This window comes from Elephantulus edwardii, unplaced genomic scaffold, assembly GCF_000299155.1.
Source record: "Elephantulus edwardii isolate Elephantulus edwardi_28Jun2011 unplaced genomic scaffold, EleEdw1.0 scaffold00045, whole genome shotgun sequence".
Taxonomy (NCBI): domain Eukaryota; kingdom Metazoa; phylum Chordata; class Mammalia; order Macroscelidea; family Macroscelididae; genus Elephantulus; species Elephantulus edwardii.
The window spans coordinates 18612534-18619070 of record NW_006399795.1 but is presented as its reverse complement, the minus strand read 5'-3'; positions in this window follow the sequence as shown (position 1 = coordinate 18619070).

Here is a 6537-nt window from a genome sequence, read left to right as displayed (position 1 = left end):
CAGGGATTGGAGTGATGGGGCTACAAGCCAAGGAGTGTCACTGACCGCCATCAGCCACCAGAAGCTGGAAGCAAGGCATGGAATGGACTAGTCCTTGGAGCCAGAAAGAACTAGTTCTTGACACCTTGAATTTGAACTTCTGGTCTCAGAACTTAGAGAACAAAGTCCTCTTCTTTCCAACCCCCTGGTTTATGGAACTTTGTTACAGCAGCTGGAGAACACCGGGAGTCCAGAAATGCTTTCCTCTGCCAGCAAGGTAGAGCCACCTAAGCTTTGGAGAGAAGAGACGAGGGGAAGGCATTGCCGAGACCTGGAGCCTTCACTGTCTGCTGAGTGTCCTTGGACAAGTCGCTTTGCTGCTCTGAGCTTCAGCTTTTGCCCATGCACAGTGAGGCTGTACCAGCACTGCTGAGAGGATTACACTAGGGCCATGGGGACTGAGGGTGCCCTGGGCATAGTTAGACTTGCCCCCTAGAAGTTGATTCTAAATGGAGAATTCTGGGGCACTTGGGGTATCCAAGAGGTGTAGACTCGAGACAGAAGCCAGACGTCTTGCAGGGATGCCAAAGGGGGGACACTGTGGGAAATCACAATGGGTCTGACTAGGGACCTCAGAGACTGCACCATCAGATGATCCCCCTCTTAGGAATGGCATCCATCGGGGCCTAGGGCTGTTCCCTGCATATTTTTGTCCTGCTTCAGTCAGAACGTGGGCTCCCTCAGCCAGAGGAGGTAGAAACTGGATGTAGGAAGTCCAGCTGGAGTGAAATTCACGGGGCTGGCCTGGAGAGATACCCCTTATCTCCCTGTTGCTTTCTCCAGGCCTTGGATTTCTGGAAAATGCTTCCAATTTCCAAGAATGAGGGTCTGAAGTCAAGGCAGGGCTGTCGGTGTCAGGTTCCCCAGCTGTACCATGGGGAGATGCCTGCCAGCGCCCTCAGGGAGGAACTGGGAGGATTCCTGGGTGAAAGCTGGTCGCAACAGGACCCCTCATGATGACGAGGGCTCCTACTCCGGGGGGCCTCCAGTGGTGGTTTTGTGGGTTTGCGTGGAAGCGGGGAAGTGGGTTGAAATCCATGGTAGATGGAGATGGTGTGAAAGGCAGGCCGGCACTTGGGTTGAGGGTCTTGAGCCAAGGGCTGTTGTGTCTCTTTTCTGCCCAGAAGCCCCTAGGAGCTTGTCGGCTGGGACTATAACGCGTGACTCAGAAGGATGCAGAGGTTCCTAACAGAACTGAGCTCTGGTTGCCCACAGTCACCTGCTCTTTGGTGCCCCCTGCAGGGCTGTGTCCCTCTCGGTCTCGATTTCCTAAACCCTACGGGGCTTCCTGGGGTAAATTCCCAGATACCACACGTGCCCTGAAATCTGCATCCTGAGTCTATTTCCCAACAGAAACTCAAATGATGCTGGGCATGGATGGAAACCCTTGCTCTCACACAAGGCCACGCAGCGGGACCAGGTATCCTGTAGCCAGAATTCAAATCCAAATCATCAGACCTCCGTCCTTCATCGTCATGACTCGTCCTGGCGTTTCAAGAATAGAAAAACGGAATCTCCAAGAGGTTAATGGCTGCTGAAGGACTCGGGCTGTCTGAAGGACCCTCCGCCCATGCCTCTCGCCCCTGGCTCCCTGGATGGGAGCCAGAGAGGGAGAGATTTGCTCTTCCCCCAGGCCTACTCTGGAATCCCCCCTTGCGCCCGCCCCCTGCCAGCTGCTGCTCCCTTCTCGGTGTTGTTTGGGTTTTAACTTTTGTGTTGCATTTAGAAAATTACCCTTAATGACAACGTCTGAAAGGAAAGGCCTGGGAGCACAGACCCCGCTCCCAGCTGCGACCTGCCCCCTCGCCGGCTGCCCCCCCACCTCGCACCCCTGTCTCTCCAAGCGCTTGACTTGAAGGAGGAATGGGGGGCTGCTGCCACCTACCTCGGGAAGGAAAACCACCCTCCCTGCCCCCATCTCCTCCCGCACCCAGTGGTCTCAGGGAATAAATATGCAAGGGACCCCCACCCCTGTGCTGGGAGAGAGGGCGGATCCGCTGACTGATGATGACTCGTTTTATGATTGCAGCTAGAAATCCACCAAAGACTAGTGGGAGCCAGTAATGGGGGAGGGAGGAAGAAGAGTCCAGCGTGGACCCACCGGGGGAAGAGGAAGATCTGTTGTTATTGTTGTTGTGAGGTGCCCTGGAATAGACTTGGATTCTTCGTGCCCCGCAGCTTGGTCGAAGGAAACCCTGCCCAATCCTGCACCATCCTCACAGTTTCTGCTGTGCCCACACCCACTGTGGAAGACACTGTGTCATTCCTTCTCAGCAGAGGTATTATCGAGGAGCAAGAGCAGGCCAGACAAGGAGCCCGGGACAGAGCACTCCAGGCTGGAGGCCAGCACATGCCAAAAAGACAGGTCCCCAGGATGAGCTTGGGAGATGAACAGGAGGGGCTTAAAGGAGGGCTTTCAGCTCAGCCCATCTTCCAAAATGACTTCCTGCTCCAGAAGCACAGTCAGCTTACTCCTCAGCCTCCTCCTCATGGCCCCCCATCCCTGGGGGCTAGGGATTTGGAGGATGACTGTGGTGTGTGACTCGCCATTACTGGTCTGAGACCACCTCCTCACCTGGCCCACTGCTGCAGCTTCCAAAGGGCCATACTAGGCAGCAGGAGGCAGGGAGGGAGGTGGTAGATCTGGGATCCCAGCTTGATTCCTTTGTTCTCACTACCCTCTCCCTGGATCCTTTGCTTAAATTCTGACCCCTGCCCTGGCACAAGACCCAGGGCTTCTTCTCTACTGACGGTCCCAACTCTCGCTGCTCCCCATGGGTCCTCCTGGGAAAGCTTCTTAAAATCATGACACAGACCTTGCCTCTCTACTTAATCAAATTCAAACACCTACTTGCTTTGCTCCTCAATCAACACTCTTGGCACCAGCAGTCAAGAAATCAAAAGACAAATTACATTGGGGAAGTCTTCTGTCAGGGACTTCTCCAGAGAGAGGGCTGTGGAGCAATGATGTCAGTCAATGATGTCAGACGAAGGTGCACCTGATCCAGGCCATCAATTACATTCTAGGCATTAGAGAGCTGAACAATGACTTAAGATGACAGAAGAACTGATGCCTTTAATTTGTGGTGCTGGAGAAGAGTAGTGAACTGCCAAAACAACAAATAGGTCTGTCTTAGAGAGGGTAAAACCAAGTTTCCCCTTGGAGGCAAGGATTCTGAAGCTCTGTCTCACATGACCAGGAAGAACCAGGAGGATGTCATGCTTGGAAGGGTGGAGGGATAGAGCATGAAAGGAAGACCCCAGATGAAGTGGATTGACACAATAACTGGGCAGTGGGATTAGGTGTATAAGAAAGAGTCAGTGAGACTGGCTCAGGATAGGGCCGAGTTCAGAGCTGTTGTATATAGGGTCACTATGAGTCACAGGCAACTCAATGGCACATAACAACAACAGCGATGTACTACTACTTCCATGTTCTGGCCCTTCCAAGTTCCCCCATGCCAACATCTCCCTCCACAACCCTCTGCTCTGATCGCACCAGTCTCTCTCTTTTTCCTACCTCAGGGCCTTTGGACCTCTCTCGGCTTTTGGTTAAACATTCTGCAACTTCATTTTCAGACCCACATCCTAGTTATATATTTGAAAGAAGCTCTATTTATTGAGATATAACCCACATACCATACAATTTTCCCATTTAGAGTATGTAATTATTTATTAGGCCTTCACAGTAATGTGCAAATGATCACTACAGCTCAAGAATATGTTCATCTCAAAAAACACAAAACAAAACAAACCCTGTGCCCTTCAGCGAGCAACTCCATCCTCCACCGCTTTATCCCCAGTCACGGGCAACCACTAAATCCACTTCCTATTTCTGTGGATTTGCCAGTTCTGGATATTTTATGTCAATAGAATCATGCAATCTGTGGTCTTTTGTGTCTGACTTCCACTCAGCATGATGGTTTCCAAGTTCATCCATGGAGCAGCCGATATCCTGCCACATTCCTTTTTTTTACTTTTCTCTCATCCCTTTTTATAGTTGAACATTGCAATACTCCATTGTGTGGACGGACCATACTGTGTTTTCCCATGTCCCCTGATGGACAAGTGTGTTCTTTTGACCCTTAGGTTACTGTAAATACCTCTGCAGGAGTGGAGTTGCTGGGTCTTGTGGCAAAGGAATTGCCAGGTTATTTTCTACATTGCACCCTTTTGCATCCCCACCAGTGACCGGTCAGGATTCGGATTTCTCCACATCCTCTAGCACTTGCTGTTATCTGCCTTTTTTGATTCTAGCCATCCTCGTAGGCGTGAAGTGGTATCTCATTGTGGTTTTGATTTGCATTTTCCTGATGACTAATGAGCCTCCTTATTTTTCACATTTTCCCTTTTCTCCCCATCCTCCCCGTGGGGGGTGGTGCAGCACGACTCTTTTTCTGGGGCCTGATATCGCAAACCGAGCGCCCGAGCCTGGTGTGCGCGCGGCTCGGCTCCCCGCCGCCCCGTGGGGCCGGGCTCGCTCTTGCCGACTTTTCCGCTGGCGCCGGCGGTGTTTGGAGACCCGGCCCCGTTGCCATGGGAACGGCGCCTCTCGCTCCCGCCCGCCCGCCGCGCCTCCCCCACGTGCCCGCCGCCTTCGCTGCGCAGCCGTCCTCCACCCTCCCGGAGCCGGTAGGCCCCAACGTACGCGATCTGCTCACCTGGGACTACCGCCGCCTCCACCCCCGCCCCGTCTAGCAGAAACGACAACCTTGACGGGCTTTGATCTGTCCTCCACGAGAGTTAGCCACGTGCCCTGGTTGCACACAGCAGACACTCAATAGATGTTTGTGGGCTAGTCCCAGACTCGGAGGAAGGCCAAGGGCTTATCCAAGACACATAGCCAGGATGAGAGGAAGGGGGACCTACAAAGCTTTAAGGAGATAAATGGGGGTTTTAGGGAGGGTCCAGGGGGCATCTGTCACCCAAGTGCTGTGGCTCGCATTTTGCCACACCTTTTGTGCCCTGCTGGAGAAGCGAGAGTGGAAGCAGTCGTCACTAAGAGTAGGCAGCACTGCCCACTCGCGCTTCCCGGTGGCCAGGAGCCCGGGGTAGCCCCTCTCCCATCTGCATCTGCACCCTGTGCGGCGCCCCCTCCTCGCCCGCCTGGTTTAGCGCCCGAAGTAGAGGAAGCGGAGGAGGGGGCGGTGGCTGGACGGGAAGTGGGAAGGCCGCCCGGCGTCCGCCCCCAGCTGGGCCCCGCCAGCGGGGAGGAGGCGGGCTTGCACCGCCCGCCCTTCCCTTCCTCTGCAGCTCTCCAGAAGGCCGGGGTGGGGGGCGGCCTCTGCGGGGGATCCCTACTGGGAAACTGGCTGGGAGTGGGGAGGAGGCCCTCCTATCGAGACAAAAACCCACACGCGACCTGGGACACAGCATAGGTCTCCGCAAGCCACACCCTGTCCACGCGCGCACCCGCAGGCAGGCACGCACAGAGTCTGGGAAACTTGACCGTGAACTCGACCCTCATGACTGCGGAAGATAACACAACGTGGAGATTTCTGCGCGCGCGCGCGCGCGCCCATGCACAAGAAAACTTCAATGGCCACGTTCAGACAGAAACATGCCCACAAGTGACAACCAAGTCACCTCCTCCCGTTCTGCGCGCGACCACAGGTGTCCAGGCACCTCCTTTCCTGGAGGGTCCACCTTTTCAATGTATCCCACTTCTTTGAGCACCACCTGGAAGCTGACGCCCATCTGCACCCATGCAGGGCGCAATTAAAGGTGGGATGCCCCCACTTTACAGGTAGCAAAATTGAAACTGGGTGGTGTAGTCAGCAGAGTGACCCGGCCGCCTAGTGAGCAGCCTTCAAAGCACCCGCTTTTGTCAATAGGCGTGACCGGGCATGTGTGGATCTGTGTGCAGGGGTCTGGGTGTGCTGGAGGCAGGAACCTGTGGGCTTGGGGTGATAATCATGCATGTCCCGAGGCTTTGCGTGGGGGCCATGTGTCCCCAGTGAGCTATGTGCGTGGTCCCTATCCGTGTCAGGTAGGTCTGTGCACCTCACAGTGGTTGAGCAGTGGTTCGTGTGGCCATCCGGACTTCTGTGATGTATGTGACACTACTGTGTGTGTTTCTGAGTGTACAGTAATTGGGTGGCTGATCCTACTTGTAACTATTTGAAATGGGGGGAGTGGGGTTTAACTGCAATCACCTCCGTGTGATTGTGTTGCTAGGTGGTTGGCCCCACTAGTGTCCCTTATTGATGACTAAATGTGTGTCTCTAGTTGGCCGGTTTCACTCTTGCTCTGAGAGAGGGGGAGGGGGTGGCCTGGTGTGTTTCTTGGTGACAGTCCCTACTCATGCCTTTGCTGCTGTGATGTGTCCCTTTGTATGTTTGGCCCTGGGTGGCCAACCTGCTTATGTCCCCAGTGTGGTCTATGTCTGTGTGTAACTACGTCTTGGGGTAGCTGTCTCCACTCGTGTTTATTCGTGTAGCTGTGATTAAGCGTGGGTGTCTCTCTGATCCAGGGTGGTGTCGTCCCCACTCGTGCCCG